This window comes from Chionomys nivalis, chromosome 14, assembly GCF_950005125.1.
Source record: "Chionomys nivalis chromosome 14, mChiNiv1.1, whole genome shotgun sequence".
Classification (NCBI taxonomy): domain Eukaryota; kingdom Metazoa; phylum Chordata; class Mammalia; order Rodentia; family Cricetidae; genus Chionomys; species Chionomys nivalis.
The window spans coordinates 43,477,792-43,498,590 of NC_080099.1; the positions used below are offsets into that span (position 1 = coordinate 43,477,792).

General features: G+C 47.6%; 1 protein-coding gene across 4 annotated transcripts in view; it reads left to right on the top strand.

Annotated features, from left to right (window-relative positions):
- Nucleotides 1-5,891: 5,891 nt before the first annotated feature.
- Fgf1 (fibroblast growth factor 1) overlaps nucleotides 5,892-20,799 on the top strand; it is a 97,483-nt gene continuing 82,575 nt past the window's right edge. Inside the window, exons 1-2 of one of the 4 annotated variants that reach the window (XM_057788777.1) lie at nucleotides 5,892-6,033; nucleotides 16,849-16,998. The gene's annotated coding sequence lies outside the window, so the exon portion shown is untranslated. Of the gene's footprint in view, nucleotides 6,034-16,685; nucleotides 16,999-20,799 lie in introns of those variants that run through there. The other 3 variants (XM_057788771.1, XM_057788776.1, XM_057788772.1) reach the window with 3 other exon arrangements.

Below are 20,799 nucleotides of genomic sequence, written 5' to 3' on the forward strand. Positions count from 1 at the left end.
GTGAAACCCTGTCTCAGAATAAATAAATAAATTAATTAAAAAAAAAAGAAGTTAATCCAGGTTCAGGAACTTTTACAAGCACAAAAACCAAAGGATGTTCTTTGTGGAAAAGCAAAAACAGTTGAAGACAGATTATGGCAATGCAGGGCAGAGATACAACATAACAATGTCTGCCAGGATCTAAAGAACAGCAAAGTATCTTAGCAGCACATACAGACCAGCAGAGGGGTCAAATGGAATGAAGATGAAAATGTTCAAAGGTCTTTGTAATACTATGGGAAAAGATAGAAGTGCCAATTAACACTAGACATTGAGAACTTGGGATTCCACATTGTCGTCTCTAGAGACACCTGCAAAGAACAGTCAGGGGATGTACAACTTCCAGCACAGTGGAGGAAAGAATACAATATTCAACTGCTGCAAAAACAGCGAAAAAGAATAAAAGAGCACAGAACACACAAACACACAATAAATGTCATTTAAAACTAGGAGAGCAGAGGCAGGAGGATTGGCATATATGTGAAAATCCCATCACAAGCAAAGAAAATAAGGAAAGCAAGAAAGAAAGCAAGCAAGCAAGCAAGCAAGCAAGAAAGGAAAGAAAGAAAGAAAGAAAGAAAGAAAGAAAGAAAGAAAGAAAGAAAGAAAGAAAGGAATAATCAATAAGATGAGAATTTAAAGACAGGAGTGGTGGCTTATGCTTGTGGCCCAGCTACTCCAGAGACTGAGGCAAGAGGATCATAAGTTTGAGGCCAGCTTGGACAATTTAGAAAGACTTTGTTTCAAAGTAAATAAAAGGGGCTAGGGATGTAGCTCAATAGTAGAGCACCTGCCTAACATTTGAAGGCTCTGGGTATAATTCCCAGTACCGAGAGAAAGAGCACATTAGGCTTAAGTCTAGGAAGATTGACTATTACATTAAATGTAAACGAACTAAGTGCTTTAATTAAAAGTCAATCATAGAACTGGCTAGAACTTTATGCACTGTTCATAAAAAAGTCTGAAACTTTGTATTAAAATGAAATTTTAGAGTGGTAATATAAATGCTAATAAAATTATAATAAAGTTAATAGGACTTACAGTACTATGTGACAAAGACTTTTAGACTAAAAACAATATGGAGATAAAGAGGAATACATGATTATAAAAAGTTTAATTCCCAATGGCTATAAAATATGCATATACCATATAATACAGCTTCAAATGTATAAATATGACACTGAAGGTAGATAAATAAGCAGGGATCTATGTGTATTATTTGAACAGGTTTAGCAAACTTTATTCTGTGAACCCAACAATTACAGGATTCATGTTTTTCTTATATTTAGGGCCTCGGCACCTTGCAAGAAAACAATAGCCCTGAAATGTCCTACCTCTTTTTCTGTACATATAGGACTTTCTTTGGTCACTGAAATGTGAGAGGTCACTTCCAGTGTATTGGCAAGCATCTCTCCTCTCCTTTCTGAAAACACAGTTTTCGAGCTTCTTCAGTCCAAGTACTTGACATGGAGCAGTCTTCCCAGCTGTAACCCCTGCGTCTGCATCACTCTCGGTAGGGTTCACTCACGTGCCACTGTGCCTTACGCCAGCGCCAGCGGGGCAAGGGCCTGGAGACTGGAGGAACACACAAGAGACCTGGGTCATTCCAAAGGAGATCAGCCGAGAGCAGTTTATTCAACCTTGGGGAAATCCTAACGTGCCTAGCTGCTGCACAAGGAATTCCCCCCAGGCAGGTGGGAAATTGCCACACCCAAGATGGAGTAAACAACGCCCTATAGCTAATCACCAGGCGGGGCAGAAGAAGTACAGGAACAAACAGAAAACACTGGCTGGCCAGAGACTGTCCTCAAAATGAACCCCGGGAGCAGGGGTAGACCCATGGGCCCTACACCCAGCCAACTGCAAATGGATGTGTCCATATTAGTGAGCTTGTTAGGCACAGGCAGTGTGGTCTAAAGGAACGCAATCAATGGAATGCATGAACATGCACGTGTGTGTGTGTGCGCGCGCGCACGCGTGTCTGATGAAATGGGAGTTTACTAGATTTGGTTTATACGATCGGCCTGTGTGGTCCAATAATGGCCATCTGTGTGCAAGGGCACACAGAGACCCCCATAGCTGCTCAGTCCGTGAAGCTGGATGATTTAGCAGTCTCAGTCCAACACTGAAGTCCCTGGAGAGTTGCTGATGGTCAGTCTTCATTGGGAGGCCAGAGAAGCGGGAGTCTATGGGCGGAGGTGGGCACAGCATCCCTAAATGAACCTTCTCAGGAATTAGTGAAGGTGGCAGCTGACTCCACTTCCTCCTTCCACCTCCTCATATCCGGGCTACCCTACTGAGGGAAGGTCTTCCCAGCCCTGAGTGAATTCTCTCTGAAAACACCTTCACAGACACACCCAGAGATATGTTTCCATCCTGATTCCAAGGATCTCAAGCTGACAATCAAGTTTCCCCAGTCTTTGTTACCTCCAGTCACTGGGAGAGTATTTATAACCAGATCATATTCAGGTCTTCCCTGAGTGAGAGACAGAATGGAAACGGTGCTTTTCCTGGGCAAGGAGGTAAGCTGGTTTGGAAAAGGGAAAGCAGACCCCAGGAAGAGCTCAGGAAGTTTGTTGCAGGTGGCTTTATTTATTTATTATTTATTATTTATTTATTGGTGGTCTTGTTTTGTTTTGTTTGAGACAGTGTTCCTCTACACAGCCCTGGCTATCCTGGAACTCACAGGCTTTATAGACCAGACTGGCCTTGAACTCACAGAGATCTGCCTGCCTCTGCCTCCCGAGTATTAGGGTTAAAGGTGTGCATCACCACTGCCTGGCTGTGGTTGCAGGTGAGGTACCTGAATGTTAGCAGGGATGGAGAGAGTGCATTGAGAATCTAATCCAGTGGGAGAGGAGGATTAAGTAGAAAGCCACCACCAGTGACCCAGCTAGTTTGGCTTGATTCTCTTGCCCTCTAGAGGTAGCGTGATTAGGAGTTTGGTGAGAATTTCTCCCCGGTCACGTGCCCCTATGAAAAGCTCTGTCAGTGTCTTGTCACAGCAACAAGAAACCAAACACGACAGTCTCTTTCTTTCTCTTAACTGTCTAGAAGTCCCTTTCCTGAGGTTTCTCCATGATTTTTTCCAGATTCTTGGAGCTTTATGAAGCATTATTCTTGGTTTAGATTTCATGCCCCTAGGGCCTGCTGCCTTTGCTCATTTCGCCAGGAACAAAGCTGGCTCCCAGGGTCAATGTCCATTGTGCATTCCTGCCTCACTAAATACCCGCTGTGCTCGCACTTCAACAAGCTGAATTCCCGTGGCTTGTTTCAATAATTATTAACCTGCTTCCTTTGCTCAGTGTCCTAAAGGTAGCCATGGCAAGGAAGTCAGCATGTAGCAAGCTGGATTTTGCTCACTGTGTTTATATCTGGTGACCAAAGGCCTGACAGAAGGCAGATGCTTAGTGCATGGGTCATGACCCTGCTGCTCTCAGGCAACAGTAGCCAGCCCTGGTGAGAAGCAATCTTCATGAATTTTTTCTCTGTTTTCTGAAGCAGCTCTAAAAATGCCCCCCTGAATGTTGAAATCAATAGGTCAAGGGACATCTATATCGATCGCTTCGAGGCTCAAGGAACGTGGCAGAAGAGGAAGCAGAAAGAAGGTAAGAGCCAGAAGACAGGGAGGGGCGCTGCAGAATGAATTCTTTCCACTACACCCATGAAACGACAGCAGCTGTCGTTACCTGTATCAGACCTGTGCAAGACTCGGCCCGACAGTGTTCTGACATACACCTTCCCCTGAGGAACTATCAGTAGTTCCTGTTTACCAGAGGAGGGCAGACAGTGTCCAGTGGTCTGGCTATCGGTAAATTGCTCATGATCTCATAATCTCTCACCCATGTCCATGTAACTAACCGTAAGTAACTTAGCTGTGAACGCAATAGACCCATCTTAAAGACTAAGGCAGGGAGCAATGCAAGAAGACAGCTGGCATGCCCATAAAACAGGTGTGCACATATCACACACGCACACACACACGCACACATACACAAAAACACACAGGGATTTTTTTTTCTAATATTACCCTGAATTGCTTCTGCAGTTCTAGCAATCAATAATGAACCAATAGGGGAAGTGGTTGTTCAATGAGGAAATGCTTAATTTATCATTAAAGAAAGTTGATTTAAAAATCATCAAAGGAAACGTCTGGATCATTAGGAAACCTGGAGATTTTCTTTTCTTTTCTTTTCTTTTCTTTTCTTTTCTTTTCTTTTCTTTTTAGTTTTGGGCAAAGACACTTTACTTAGATTTGCAAGGGTGATGTGAATTCTCAACTATTATACAAAAGGGGAAGAATTATTATCGACACAGACACATTCCCTGGCAAAGTAACATTTGAAGGACCTGGGAAAGGATCCTAAAAACTCACTTTTGAGATAGCTGGTAGATGATTGCCCTGGTGTAATGGCACACAAGAGCCTGAAGAGGGCAGCGTTGGACAAGCAGTTGAGTGCTACCTCTGGCTCTTCCTAAAGAAACTGGGCACTTTAGCTCAGATGGGTTGGGAGACCAGCCTGGGCAGCTCGACCCAGCTTGCTCTAATGTTTGCAGAGTGAATCACTCACAGGGAAATGTCTCCAAGGACAACGGAGAGCAGAGATTCCATCCTGTACCTAGACTCAGCCTGGGACAGTTAACACACAAAAAAGCTATTCTGTCTCCCCTTCAAGACCTGAATTTGGGGATGAAATTGAAGGCTGAATGAATGGGTCTTATTCACCCCCGAGGCTCTAGTTCCTTCGTTCTCTGAGGGGAAAAGGTGGTAAAATCTTAACCAGTTCTACTTGAGAAGGCAGCAGAGCAAAGAGGTCAAAAAACGCCAGCCCTGGAGACAGACAGTCTGGAGCCAGCTCCTCAACCTTCCTTAAGGTAAGGTTCGGCCTATCCACATCTCAGCTTCCCTGGCCGCCACACAGAGCAAAGGGTTGGCTGCCCCGAGGATGAAAGGGGCTGGGGCAGGGGAGAGATGGCATTCAGGGCATATGGCATTCAGGGCATTCGGCGAGAGCCCAGGAGTAAGAGCCATGACAGTGGAGACGATGAGGTTAAGGTGCACGCCATCAGGTCAGCACGCCTGCTTCAGCTCTCCATTCCCGCTCAGTGACAAGAATGGGAGGTGAGAAATCCACCCACTTCAACGCTCTGCTCCACAAGCCTAGGAAACAGGAACTACCAGGAGAGTGAGGGAGAATTGGGCGCGTGGTCACCGAGCCTAGCTTTCCGGCACTGTTTGCACAATGCCTTCTAGCCTCAGGGTCTGCCCCATGTTGACTAGAGGGTCTCCTTGTTTGGACTAGTGTGTTTGCCTATGTGGCATGACCACCAGCCTCAGAACCCACCTGCTTCACATGCAGAAGGGGACAGTTCCCGTTGCATGCTCAGAGGGCAGCGATCAACTAGTTGAAAAAGCATGCGGAGTTGCAAAAGTTGATCAGAGCAAGACCCCCCCCCACATGAGGAAGGGACGGGCCAAGTTCAGAGCAGGGCATAGACACAACTTGGCCAACATACTTGTCCTTTCACCTGGCAGCTGTCCAGCCCCCAAATAGCCTGTGTGTCTAGTCCAAAAATAAATCACATCAGAGGGGAAATGAAAGAGCATGGGCTCTTGGCCTTGGCCTTCTGTAGGCATACCAATGCCAGCCTGCCTTTCAGGGGCTGGATGGGGTGGCCGTACCTTCCTCCCAGGGGCCCCAAGGCCAAGAAGCCACCTGCTAATTGGCCAGTGGGGTGTATGGTTTCACCCAGCCTTTCCCTTGGTGGTGGTGGGGGGTGTCTCTTCAGCTCCGTTCACACCATAGAGAGAAAGGACAAGTGGCTCAACAGCCTCCAGGGGATAAAGGCCTCCTTTTCTGGATGGACACTCCCTTCTAATGGTGAGTGGAACCGCCCTTTTTCAGCAGGCTACTTGCAGCGTCCTGGGAGCCCAGTGTGATTGCGGCAGCTGTCACCACCCCAGAAAGAAAGCCCCCCACAACAGAAGCAGAGGTGAGTGCCTGCGTTCCTGCTCCTCGCCTTCCACTCGTTCCTCCCCCCTCCCCTCCCCCCCCCCCCCCCCCGCGCCCCCACTCCCAGATCTGGGTCAAAGATAGGCTGGAGTCTTCAAAGATTCCTGCCTCTCATTCAGAGTCGAATTCACCCCCCAGAAAGAACTATAGAGAATGAATTCTTAGCCAGGAAGCAGGAAATTATTCCTACCCCTTGAATTATCTGTGCTTAGATCCAAGAAGAGGTAACCAGGAAATTGTAAACTAGCCAAATCCCATCACCATAAAGTTAATGCTTTCTAAAAGACACAGCATGGAACAGGAAATAAAAGAAATAGCTGATTCTCCCCTAAGGAGCAAAAAGGAAAGCAAAAAACAAAACTAAGACTTGCCAGTCTTCCGTTTCTTGCTCCTCCCTGGTATTTCAGGGTCCTGCAAAATATACTTAATAGACTCAATAACTCCTTACTTTAAGAAAAGGAGGAACGAAGTCAGGAGTCTGGGGAGAGTTCCTGGGTAAGCAGAGGAGGGAGAAAGAAGGGTAGTTTGCATCTTGGCCTAGCCTTCTGCAACCCTGAGCGCACCATTTGAGGATGAGTGCATGGGCTGCTATGCCCAGCACATGGGTTCTGTTACTGCAGACATAGGCCACTCTGAGCAATGGTTTGCATCTATCCATGCTAAGAAGACATCATCAAAACCCCAACAGGAGCCATGTACTTGCATAAATCTGGATTCAGTCAATGATCACAATCTAAACTGAGAGTGAAGAGACTCAGGCAAAAAGATGGTATATCTCCCCTCATGTTAAAAGCTGAGGCTTTGGTACAGTGGCGCTAGGTGGGAAGGTATCTTGAGTCCTTCTCTCTCCACCCTTTGCCTCGGCTCCTGGTCATGTTCTGTTCCCAGAAGGACTTGCCATGATGGTGGCAGTGTGGCTGCCAGCAACTCAGTCCATATCCCACTGACATCCCGCTCCAGCTGGACTTAGGCTTGGGTCTCACAGAACCAATGTGGAAAGACCTGCATCTATTGCTGCCGTGGGGAGGGGATGTCATCTTCTCAAACACCACCCGGGTTGAGAGTAACAAGGGTGACTCCCCCAAAGGCAATCAAAGTGTTCATCCCCAGAGAAGGGGGCTGGTTACAGGAGCCAGGACCAACAGTTGCCACTATGTGGCTCTTTCTGCGATGGTAACCTCCGTCTCCTTCTTTCATTCATCCGCGTTATTGATAAGAAGTTTCAGAGGAAGAATAATTATTGGTAGAACAGATCACTAAGGGATGCCTGTCTTGTCGTACCCAGAGACCCCTGGCAGTGAGGAAGGAACTAACACCAGAAAGCTGATACTGGCTCAGGTAGACCAGCGCTGTGCCCTGACTACTCTAGGCTGTCACTCACTGCCTCTGCCGTACATGTTGCTCTGTCCTCCACTCCCTTGTCCCCAATCCTCCCTCTGCTCTATTGATGGAATTCATCTTGCCTTGCCCGCTTCAGAATACTGCTTTCCTTGTGGCCTTGTCCAACCCTTTCAGATACTTGCCATCTCTCTTCTCTGAACCTGAATGGCCCTGTCAGGACCGCTGCTGTTTATGTATTCTTTAAGAAGTCTGAGGAGGCCATGGTGGCGCACACCTTTAATCCCAGCACTTGGGAGGCAGAGGCAGGCGGATCTCTGAGTTTAATGTCAGCTTGGTCTACATAGTGAGTTCCTGGCCAGCCAGGGCTACACAGTGAGACCCTGTCTCAAAACAAACAAACAAAAACTTCATAATGTTTAGTTTCTTTTCCACCTGAATTTTGTTTTGCAACCTTGGGGTAAAGGTAAGTTTTGTTCCCAGGCCTTTTTCTAGTATCTGCTGCATTACTGGTGTCCAATTAAGTGAGTTCAACTAACTGACCAACAGAACATTGACCTGCTTGTGGGCCTCAATTCTGACTTTAAAGCAAACACTGGTAAAGCTCGGGATGCAGGCGGAGCCCCTGTAACACCATCCCATGAAGTCTCCACAGTGAATCCGCCCACCAGGCACGCCCTACGACTACGTCATTTCAGGTGGGGGAGGCACATGCCCTTGCTCATACAACCAGTGATGGTGATATTGGGGTGTGCCCCAGGCATGCCTGCCAGTTCATTTCTGTCCCATTTAACATAGAGATGCCTCTCAGGGCCATCTCCTGGGGCCTGATTTTAAAGCCCAAGAGACCCAAGGAAGTTGGCAGACTACAAAGGACCCTCAGGTGTTTTAAGACACCTCTCCATCACCTGACTTCTCAGTACCTTTCTACAGGAAGCCTTATTGGATTTGACCCCTCTCCAGAGGTCAAGGAATCACGGAAGGACTTTCATGGAAGGAGGTACTCTAGGGCTCTGTAGAGAACAAGGTGATCATAGGGCAGGGTGATCATTCCAAGAACTAGTTCAAAGATAAGTTTTAGAATTCAAGCTTGACCCTCTGGGCACTGGTCACTAGATGGGACCCTGCCGTTTCTTCTGCCCTGCCCAGCATGATCAGGCAGAAAAGGGCTAGGGGATAATCTCTGGGATTCAAGAGGTGACCAGATTCTAATCTCAAGGGAAACCACATCTTAATGTCATCATAAATGGAGACTAATACCATCCTTGCTCTCAAGCCCCAAGCCATGGGCTCTGAGCTGCAACAGGCACCTGGGAGCCAACAACACCCTCCATCTGGGAGCACACACTAGCCTATTCATATGAACTTGGCCCTCTGAAGAGTAGAGCCCATTGGACTTCTTCCATTTATCTTCACACTGCCCTGTAAGGGTCACAAGCTGGCATTGCCACCTTCCTTTTAGGGATGACATAATCCCCCTTGGACACTGAGACGGAGTCAAGTACCAGGATCACCCAGAAGGTTCCAATGAAAAGGAAGCAATCTGAGGGACTTAGCATCCATGCTTGCCTGCTTCTGCATACGATTATGATGCGGGGACACATACACACAATACATGTATATACAAAAGTGTATGTTCTGAGTATCGCTCCTCTGAGCATCTGAATCCTTAGGTTAATACTAAAGAGACGAACCTCTGCAGGTTGGAGAGATGGCGCAGGGGTTAAGAGAACTTGCTGCTCTTGCAGAGGACCTGAATTCCTTAGGTTAATACTAAAGGGAAAGACCTCTGCAGGCTGGAGAGATGGCGCAGGGGTTAAGAGAACTTGCTGCTCTTGCAGAGGACCTGGCTTCAGTTCCCAGAACCTATATCAGGTGATTGTAAACCACTGTAACTCTGGCTCAATGGGATCAGAAGCTGTTTTCTGGCTTCTGAAGGTACCCACATGCATGTGGTGCGTACATACATACTCAGGCACACATGCATATACATAAAATAATCTAAAACACTGCATATCTTCATAAAACACATCCACAGCATCATTATTTATAATGTATAGCCCTAAATATTTATCAGCTGGTGGATGGAGTAAAATGTGGTGTATACTTACAATGAAATATTCAGCAGCAAAATTAAGAAATAAATTTTGATACATACTACTACAATATTATTGAAATTTGAAGATATTATGCTAAGGGGAAAACACTACATTGAATGACTGTATTTATACAAAATGGACAGGAGAGGGAATCTTCAAGACAGAAGGAGGTCTGTGGCTGTCTGAGCCTGACAGGAATGGGGAAATGTTAGCTGACCACTAAGGGACACAGAACTTCTTTTGAAGTGACAAAAATGTTCTAGAGTGACTGTGCTTATGGCTCCATAGGTTTGTGACTATAGTAAGACCACATGATCTGTAGGTCATGTGAGTTATATCTGAATAAAATGTTAAGAAATTGTTTTAGTTAGGGTTTCAATTTCTATGGGAAAACACTATAACCAAAAGCAATGTGGGGAGGAAAAGGTTAATGTCAGCCTACAGTTCCACATCACAGTCCATCACTGAGAGGAGTCAGGGCTGGCACTGGAGTAGAAACCATGGAGGAATGCTGCTCCAGGATGTCTCTCTCTGTGGCTTGCCTGGTCTGCTTTCTAAAACAGTTCAGAGCTACCTGCTCAGAGGTAGCACCACCCACACCCAATATTAACTTTAAAAAAATGTTCTACAGAGGTGCTGACAAACAATCTGAATGATACATTTTCCTCAATCAAGGTTCTTCTTCCCAGAGAACTCCAGCTTGTGTCAAGTTGTCAAATAAACAAACAAACAAAAAAAACGCAACAAAAAACACCAAAACAAACAAAAAGAAAAAACCTAGTCAGCACGGAATTTCAGTGGGATCTTAACCCAGTGATGGGGTTAGTTGAAGGTGAGGTCTATTGTGCTCTGGTAAGTTCAGGTCTCTCCCGTAGAGTGTGGGGACAGTCAATGGGAAGACCATAGATGGAAAAGAAGGATCCAGGACACGTCCTGCATCCCTGCATAGGTCCGGTTAAAGGCTGTGTTGTTTGCATTGCTTTCTTTCTGCCTGGATTTCAGATCACGCCTCTGTAAACGCTCACTGTCAACTCATCTCATTCACTTCTGCTGTAGTGCTCCCTGGGACATTCCCCTAAGGTCTATCACCTTTTACATGCAAGCTTCTGGTTCATTTAAATTGTAGACTGGGGATCCAGATAGAGTTGTTTGTTTTGCCAAACAGTAAGGTGGTTACCAAACCAGGCATTCTTACCGTGAGACTAAATTGGGCTTGGGGCATCTTGATTCTTTCCGAAATGAAACGTAAAAATGTGTGTGTGAGCAAACATGCTTGCTTTTCTGGGGGATGGGGTCATACTTTCATCAGATTTTCAAGGGGCTTGAGATGGTCTAGAGTTCATAGCCTGTTGTGGACCAGACTGCAGGGCACTGAGTACCAGGCTTGCATCTGAGCCAGCAGCGCAGCCAGAGTGTTCCAGCCACACTTATTACTCCCAGCGACAGACAGCTGTGCCAGGTTCATTTCTCAGTGTTCCCAGTGTGCTAAGGACAGCAGAGGCTCTCATGGGCTTCCCCTTGGACCACTAACGCAGAAGGGTTCTCATCCCTGGCCATCGGGTCAATGGAGCTGATAAACCATGTTAGCTGACAACACTTGGATTCTTTCCGTCCCAAAGACTTTGAGAAGGTTTAAATCCAACACAGAAAAAACAAACTACAAACCAAAGCACCATTACAAAGAAAGCACTGGGTCCATCTGGGCAGGCCTGGCACTATGCAATGAGCAACAAACAAGTAACACAAGGAGTGAAGAGGTGAGCATGGGCTGAACTGAGAGATGCGGTGGGACGCGTGAGCTTGGCTTTGCTCTCAGTGCAAAGGAAGGGTACCAGACAGGCGATTCGGAACAAAGAGAGATGCAATCTGACTTACCTTTTAGCAGGGTTCTTCTGGACTGACCCACAGGGCTGAAGGAACAAAGACGGGAAGACAAGTTAAAGGGAAGTTACCGATGCTTGGATGAACTAGACCAAAGTCCCCAAATCTCTTTCTGTAGCCCAAGCTAGCCTCAAATTTCGTCTGCTCCCACCTCCGGACTGCTGGGATTCCAGGCCTGCACTACCTCACAGGGCTCGGAGTTCTGTGCGTAAACAAAGAAGCAAAGAGTGCTGTAAACACACAGAGAGCGGTTTGCTAAGTGCCACCATGGGCACAAAGTCACCTTCTGCCTGAGAGAGCCAAATCCCACACCCCTGGCCATCCTTAGGGAGGACTGATCTGGTGAGGGCCACTTTATATGTTTTGGTACTGTATGTTCTCACAAGAGCTTCGGCATATCGAGTGTAATCACACAGGCCGGATTTGGCAGTACAGGCCTGTAGTTCTTGGCTAGTGGGATGACAAAGTGGAAAGACTGTCTATACTGAGTTCAAAACCAGCCCAGGGAAACGAGTGGAATTTTGTATCAAAACATGCTAAAGGCCTTAGGTTGGCTCCCTGGCTCCACAGACGCTGGATGTAATGGCCTATGTGTTTGTAATGCCAGCACTTGGAAGGTATAGGCAGGTGGGTCAGGAGTTCAAGATCATTCTTAGCTTACACGGGAGTCCGAGGCCAGCCTGGGATACAGGAGACCTTGTCTCCAAAAAAAGAAAAAAGAGCCGGGCGGTGGTGGCGCACGCCTTTAATCCCAGCACTCGGGAGGCAGAGGCAGGCGGATCTCTGGGAGTTAGAGGCCAGCCTGGACTACAAGAGCTAGTTCCGGGACGGGCACCAAAGCTACAGAGAAACCCTGTCTCGAAAAACCAAAAAAAAAAAAAAAAAAAAGAAAGAAAGAAAGAAACCAGAAGAAGCACTGGATGGGGGTGGGGGTCCTAACGGAGCTGAAGCAGCTCACTTGTGCGAGGGGCCCTTTCCAAGTGTCCTGCCTATAGCTGCTGGGAAAAAAAAAAAATTGGCTTATGTTCTTGGGTAACAGTGAGGCGGGCCAGGCACCCCTTTCTGTGAGCCACTGTACCCGGTGTACCCTCCAGCTTTGCTGATGAGCCTGTCCTTGAGGTTGCCTCGGGTAACTAATGCAATTTCTTGAGAATGTCTGCCGTGCTTCCCAGTCCACTTGGCAGCTGACTCACCAGGTGGCCAGGATGCCCTTGCTGAGTGGCCCCGGTTGGGCATAATCAGGCGGAAATGCTGGCTGCAGAGCCGCACTCAGCATCTGATTCCGCCTGTCAGCTGATTAGGATTTGTTGGGCCCTGAACAAGGTCAAAATGAGATTAGGAAGAAAATGTCATGAGTCTGACAGAGCCTCACGGAACGGCTTCTCTGTTTGAACAGAATGAAGGAGGGAGAAAGGCCGAGGCCACTCTGAAATGTCAGCCTTAAGAGTCCAGGAGAAGATGCCAGGGCGGCTGCTCTGCCTGAGAGGAAGAAAGTGTGCTTCCTGGCAACCTTCTAAAGCTTGCCAACCGATGCGGCATGGGTGTTTCTTTCATGCCGCCCGAGTGAGGGTGCCGAGCCTGCTGTTCAGAAGCACTGAACATGAAATAGGTTGGGGGTGGGGGGAGAAGAGAGGAAGAAAAGAAATGCTGTCCTCTACTTTGATGGACCTTCTAAAGCAGTGGTTCTCAACATGTGGGTAGTGACCCCTTTGGGGGTCAAACAACCCTTTCACATAGTCGCCTAAGACTATTGGAAAACACAGGTATTTATCGTCTCATTCCGAACAGTAACAATATTACAGTTACGTAGTAGTTTATAGTTGGGGGTCACCACAACACGACTTTTAACTGTATTAAAAGGTGGTAGCATTAGTGGCTTACAAAAGGGGGTGCCTGGCCTCTGCCCCATTGAGAACCACTATTCTAGAGCTCTCCCTAAGAGTCTGGAGCCAGTTTCTGTAGAAGCAGCTGCCTGAGTGCTGGCCAAGTCTGGCTCTTAAGATTAGGAAGAAGGATGCCACCTCCATTAACAGCCCCAGCACTTTAGCCTTAGATAATTCTGGACAAGCTTGCATCTCTGAGGATAACCCCACCAGGAGTTTGGTCTGTCCTCAAAGATCTATTGCTTTCTGTTTTCCTCAGGCCACGCCTCCACAGTGGCATGTGGTTTCTGCAAAAGGTCTTATTGTGACAGAGGAGGGTTTTAAAGTGGCTGAAGAAGTTGGAGAGAAGATATGATTTCTGTCACACACAGAAGGACCTAGAGAATCGTGGGTGCTTAATAAGTGGCTTTCAGAGCTATTTCTCCCCAGACTATTTCCTGGTGCAAGACTCAGGTCTATTCTAGGGCCAGACTTTCCTCCTGGGTAATCTCACAGTCTCTTCCCAGTCCAGGTAACAGCTGGGCCAAGAGACATCATTCAGATTTTAAAAACTCCATGCATATTGTTTCCAAGATAGGTATAGATCCTTTACACATGTTGAAATAAACATATAAATTGAGAAATGCTAAAGGCAAAAAAATTAAATATCATCATTAAGAGAACTATATTATAAATGTATCTTAAAGAACCGAAGGTCCTTTTTGCAGGATTTGGACCATAATATTGCTAAACATTACAGCACAGAAATTAACATACGTCAGTCATTAGGGATTACGTTGTGAGGTGGGTGATAGTGCTCACAACTGGAGACAATGCAGAAATGAGACAACAGCTTCCGCTTGTACCTTCGAGTTGAGCATGCTAGCATGTGCTAAGATACATTTGATTGCCACGGTGCTCTGAAGATTGCAGGGAGGCCGTAAGTTGGAAATCTTATTGAGGTCCTTGCCTGGAAGAGCTGAGTTGTCCAGGAGTGGCCAAGAACATAGTGTGCTCAGGTTAGTGAGTGTTAGACTAAACCAGGGAGAGGGAGGGCTAGTCACACAGTGACTCTGGGCGAAACGCTGGGTCTGTGTCTTTTGTTCAGAAAGGGTCTTTGAGCGCATCATCACAATATTCCAAAGATTTGCCACGAGGTGGCTTCATTCCACAGCTGCACAGTTCTCAGATCAGACCTACCGGCATGCTGACCTGCCCCTGTTCAGACACACACTTACTGCATTGACATCATATTGTTTTCCTATTGCTGTGATAAATCACCATCACCAAGGCAACTTATAAAAGGAAGAGATTATTCAGGCTTACAGAGGGATGAGAGCTCATCACCACCAGGGCAGGAAAGCATGGTAGCAGGCGGGCAGGGCAGCAGCTGGGGCAGCAGGCGGGCAGGGCAGTAGCTGGGGCAGCAGGCTGAGCACTCACTTCTAAAACCTCAAGCAGGAAGCACAGAGCAAGACAACCAGGGATATGTGGCTTTTGAACCCTCAAAGTCCACCCGTAGCAACATCCTTCCTTCAGCAAGGCCACATTGCCTAAGCCTAAACCTAAGCAAACAGCACCACCAAAGGGCAAACAAGTATCCAAATGCCAGAGACTATAGGGGACATCCCATCCAGACCACCATAAACACCGTTTAGGTTAAACGCTTGTGGCTTCCTGAATCAAACCTGCAGAATCCAAAATGTGCACACTGTCATTTCCTGTGAGAATGCACTCTTCTTTCTCGGCTTGACAGACTGAACAAGAAACACCTGGCACCTGCCCTCATCTGAATGAATCTCCACACCGAAAACTTTGGATTTCAACATTGTGACCCATTCTTCTGAATAAGAACATTGCTGGGGCCACGCTCACACACAGCACTGCGCGTGAGGGTAGCTGCACATGGCACCCTCAGTCATGATCTGTGTGCCACAGTGTCAAGGTGGGAGGGGTTGGAGGAGGTTCCCCTCTAGTTAGGGACCTAGCCAGCCTAGATTTCTTCTGCTCTTCCCAGGAAGACGAGGTTTGATATTGATGTGATGGCATCCCTCTGCAGGGCTTCTCTGAGAACCAGTCCACTCTGTCAGATCCGTGGTCAGAGCCTTGTGATGTCTGAGCCTCTTGCCTCAGGAGCCAAGCTCCTTGGACTCCTCATTCTGAAGACCCAGGAATGGCCCTGGTTGCTCTTTCAGTCAAGAGACCCCCACCCCCACTGTTAACTATAACAAGATACTCGATAGAAACGACTTGTGTGAGGAAAGGCTCACGGTGGCTAATGGTTTCAGAGACATTCCAGGCCATCAGTGGTGGGGAAGGCATGGTGAAAGGAGGGCAGAGGGGTGGCTGTCACCTGGTATGGACCACGAAGTGGAGAGAGCTAGACCAGAGGCAGGGATAGGTACAATGGTCGAAGACCTGCTCCTACCGACCTCATTCTGTTGGCCAGGCCCACTTCTTACAGACTCTGCAGCCTTTAAACTAGTGCCACGAGCTAGAGACCCAGTAAGTGTTCAAAACGTCCGAGTTTCAAATTCAGACCTTGTTCTCCCCCCACCCCCCACATCGTGCCCTCCCTGGATTCACTACCCCGGATCGACTACATTGATCAGGGAGAGAGACCTTGGGGTACATTGCCAGTTCCCTCAGGTCCATGTGCCTCTCTCTATCTGAACCATCAGGTGAGCAGGCTGGAGCCCACACACACATGAATGCTCACTCATGCCTCCCGGGTTGAAATGCCTGTGGAAGGGAGGTTCTCTTCGTCAATGATCGGCCACAATTAATCATATGGTTCCAGCTGGTTTCTTTGATCCATGTCTTCTGAGTCCACTTCATTCTCTACCTTCAAGCCAGAGTCATACGTATTGTGAGGCAACCTCCTTTCCTTCCTTCTCCATGGTATGATGACATCTATGGTTCACTGAAGAGGCCCCAGGCTCATCTGAGGGCCCCCTAACCTAGCCAGGATAGATGGGAACTATGGTGACAAATGCTGGGGACACTCTCTGACGCCCCTCCCTAGCCCTAACCAGGTGGCCACTCCTTGCCTAGCTCCACAGAATGCCCTCGATAGGGCTTGGCTCTGCGAACAGTGTAGACATATAGACAGACACTTACACCAGGCGTGGGGACCGATGACAGGACAGAAAAGAGCTCCCTTTCGCTAGCCGTCCGGTTTTAGAGGAATGTCTTTCAACACTACCAGTTGTTTCCCTGGTGACAGAGGCTTCAAAATAAACAGGATTCTGCTCAGACGGTAATACACTGGGCTCGGGCTTCTGCCCCGAGACAAACCATGCTAAAATAACACCCAAGATAGTTGTTGTCACTGTCTGCCATCTCTGCAGTCCCCAGGTCTGCTGCAGACCGTCAAGAGCTAGGGGCACTTAGAGCTTCATGTGGACTGAGTGGTGAGGTGTGGCTGGGTGGTGGTCTGCAGGCGGGGCCCCTCCAGCTGATGAACAAGGGCCAAAGGCAGACCTAGAGGCCAGCGCTCTCCGCTCCCCCACCCACCTCCCTGCTTCCCACACAGCCCTCTGGGACTGGCATAGTGTCTGGAGGCGGTCCAGCAACCTGATGTGCATGCCACAGCCCGTCCCTCTCCCCACACAGAGCTGCAGTAATCCTGAGGTTCGGAGAGCCGGCTGAAGGGACAGTCTCGGCACAGGAACCGTGACACACAGAGCAAAGGCCACTGAGCGAGTTCCAACCCCCTTGTGAGCAAGCGGAGTGAGGAGAGCCCCCAGCCTGCCGGTTCTTCAGGTAAGAATTACGGAGTGCATTAGATCCAGAACTAGGTCTGGCTGTTTTGTTCCAGAGTGTGTATAAAGTTAGTAGAAAGGGAAAAAAACGAGGGACAGAGAGGTGTTTTGAACTGTTAGCAGGGAGCCAGCATGCCTGCCAGTGTCTTGGATGGGCTCCCCTATGGCTGGCTTGAACTGGGGTGCAGCCGGCTCTGGAAGAAGGGCCCGCTGAGAGCACAGACGTGGAAAAATAGCACTTACAGGTTAGAGACTGCAGAAGTAATCCTACACCCGGCAGCCCTATCATCATCATTCCTCCAGCGCCAGGCTAAGAAGAGCAGAGGGGGTGGGGAGAAGATGGACAGAAGCCCTGGATGCAGCCTTTGGGAGCTGTGGAAGCTGAAAGCTATGGCCACAGTGGGTCTGGCTGGCACTATCTTGCTGTGTCATGCTCTCTCTACCCAACAGCCTAGAAACTCGGCTGCCTTGGAAAACCTGTGGGAAGTTCAGGTTTCTATCGGCCATTTCATAGAGCAGCTGGAGGGTTTCATAGGGTGGATGCTGATGCTCCCTGCCCTGGCACCTGAGCCACTCAGCACCTCCTAATCCTCTCTCACAGTCGCAGGCTCATCTCAGGACTCCTCCCTCAGGCTCCCCGAGGGGACTGTATATACCCAAAGTGTGCAAGGGACTTTTACATACCCAAAGTGTGCAAGGCTCATGGACAGGAGGCCTTGAGACTCTCAGACCTCTGGGTGCTCGTGGAGGAATTTCAGGTATTTAGTCAAGGGCCATTCCACAAAGACCTCACCTCCCACCTCAGTCCCAAGAGTTCCCTATATCTCAGCGGAATGTAAGCCTTCATGCCTTCTTTAGGCTGTTTAGCATCCACTGTTTCTTCTCTTTCTTCCTATCTACTTTGGTGACCAGCACCTTTGCTTTGCTTTTCTATGGGGATGCCATGGATGGGGGTTTAGCTCCTCATGCTGCAGAGGGGAGAAGACAGGCATCCCAAGAGAGACTTCCCTGCTCCCCTCCTTCCCAGTTACTGCCATGGCTTGGCACTGTGGCAAAATGTTAAAAAGGTTGCTCAGCTAGCAAAATGCAATCTTGAAAGCCTGATTTGGGCCTCCAGAAGTCACTATCTTTTGGGCTTGGGGGATTTGGTTGTTGCTATTTTTTCAGTTGGGTTCGGAGGGTAAATGCTCGAAAGCCCAGTGCCAGGGAGGCAGAGACAGGTAGATCCCTAGGGCATGCTAACCAGCCAGTCTAGTCCACTCACTGAGCTCCAGGAACTAGAAACCAAACAAGCAAAACCTAAGGTGGCAGGTTGAGTGATGACACCTGAGGTTGTCCTCTGGCCTCTGCATGCACATGTATACCTGTGTACACAGGAGTACACACACACACACACGATTGAGAACACATGACCTTGCTTTGGGGGTAGTGGTAGCCAGGAAGAGTGGGCTGCCCTCATAAGGACTGCTGCCTGTATGAACAGTGCGGCTTGATGGAGCCTCTGATTCACAGTCACAAACTCCACTGAAGGCTTCCCAGGAAAGGCCCCTCTAAAAGTTGTATCTTGGAAGACAAGTTCAACAGTTTATGCTGAGGAGGCAGGAACACTTTCTCCTGGTTGTCACTGCCTTTTAAAGTATAAACACACAGATTTGCTGATGAAACACTAAAAGTAATACATGAAAAGTTAAGAAAAAAGTTTCGTGTTTACATGTCCTTGCCTTGTTCTTTCAAAGATTTGAGAAAGTAGGACATGGTTAAGTGGTCTGAGTCTCAGATGAGTGGCACCACCCATGCCGATGAGTGATGGCAGGTGGGCACTCCATCTACACTAGCAAAGGGATAGCCAACCTGGGGAGAGACACTGAAGCCAGCCTTTCTGTGGACTCTGAATAAGTAAACAATCAAGGACCTGCCACCCTGTGTACCAGCTGCCAGGAGGGCAGAGGGTATACCCACTTCTGCCTGTTGTCAAGGCATTGCTTAACTGACACAGTTCCCCTTGGTTTAAGTTTCTAGGACAGGAAACCACAGTCATTCATGCCATGGACTTACCCTGTTTAAAATAAAGCCAATCTCTACTCACTGTGCAAAAACTACAAGTGGGTAAATCTTTTTCCTTAAGAAAGGATTCACAAACAAGCAGTTTTTCATCAATGACCAAGGTGTCCCAGAACAGAGGTGACTGGTACCAGCTCAGTCAGACAGAGAAGGGAAGGGAGCCACTGAGTATCCAGGTGACAGGGTTGGGGAAAAGTTAACCCAAGGTGGAAGGCAGGAGCTGGCTCTAGGGAAGTGGACTGGAGGGACAGCAGACAAAGAGGCAGAGGAGGGAATAGCAGCTGGTTTGGTTCCTACATCACAGTGAGACTGTCGGAGCCCATGTGGGTCCAACATAGATTCCCTAACCCGGCTGAAACGGAGTCGCGAGGAATATAAAACCGACACAGCTTACAAGGTCATCTTGGAAAAGGCCAGCCTGACTCTTTATTCTCCGAACCTCTTATATCTCCATTCAGTGGGGGAAAACACATTAGGCTGTCTCCTAGGCAACCAGGTGCCTGGGCTTAGGTCAAGTCCACATCTAGCAGTCAGGTAGGCCATGAATTAGCATCTCTATAAGACATCCTCTTAGTTACAAAAGGAAGGAAGCACCGAACCTCTGAAACTCTCGAGTCATCAGCTTTAGCCAACATCTCTCCTCAGGTAATCCACATTCTAACAAAAGAAGCTAGGAGCAGCACATCCTGACTTTTGTTAAGGAGGCGACAGCTTGTCTGCAGAGCTATGTGCCTAGCTCAGACCAGGCTAATGGCTACTGTGCCAAACCGAAATATGGGCCCACAATCCACTCTCTCTTATTAATTTTAATAACTCCTGTGCGTCTGCAACAGGACAGACATGCCGCATCTGGTTTGGGCAAAGTCCTCTTCATTTACCCAAATTTTTCCGTCATTGGAACAGGCATCAATTATGCAAGCTCCTGTCTTAGGCATCTGGGGAGAAGAAGCTTTAAACCCGTCATTGACTGCCGACCTCTGTAAAAAGAAGAGATTAGTGGAGAGAAATATACTTTTTAGGGCTTGTATATCAGCCATATCTCTTGTCAGGATGTATCATAATGTTTTATGAATAATTATGCTCCCAATAACTATATTCTCCTGTCTTAAAGGAGAGTAGAATCACCTGAGTTGAAGATGTTTTTTTTGCTGGTACAGAACAACATTTAGAGTTTACTTTTTTAGCATACGTATCAACTCTCAACATTTATTATCACAGCCTCTCTTTTAGCCAACTGTCAATCGCAGCAATTTACAATCATGATCTTTCCACATTATCGGTCAATACCGATCTTTAAATTTCTAATACCGTAATTTCATATTTGGCCGGTCAAAACCAGCTCTCCCAATTTTTATAATTTTATATTTAGCCGGTCAATACCAGCTCTCCAAATTATTTATAATTTCGTGTTTAGCCGGTCAATACCAGCCCTCCAATTCTTCATAATTTTATTTTTAGCCGGTCAGTACCAGCTCTCTGATTCTTTAGAATTTCATCTTTAGCCGGTCAGTACCAGCTTTCCAATTATTTATAATTTTACCTTTTGCCGGTCAGTACCAGCTCTCCAATTATTCATAATTTTACTTTTGGCCGGTCAGTACCAGCTCTCCAATTATTCATAATTTCATATTTTTCTTTACCGTAAATTTATATTCTTCTCGGTCATTACCGATGTTTTCCTCTTTTGCATCTCCTACACAATCCTGGTTCTCTCCTGGTTTTAGGGCTTGCTCTTGCTTGT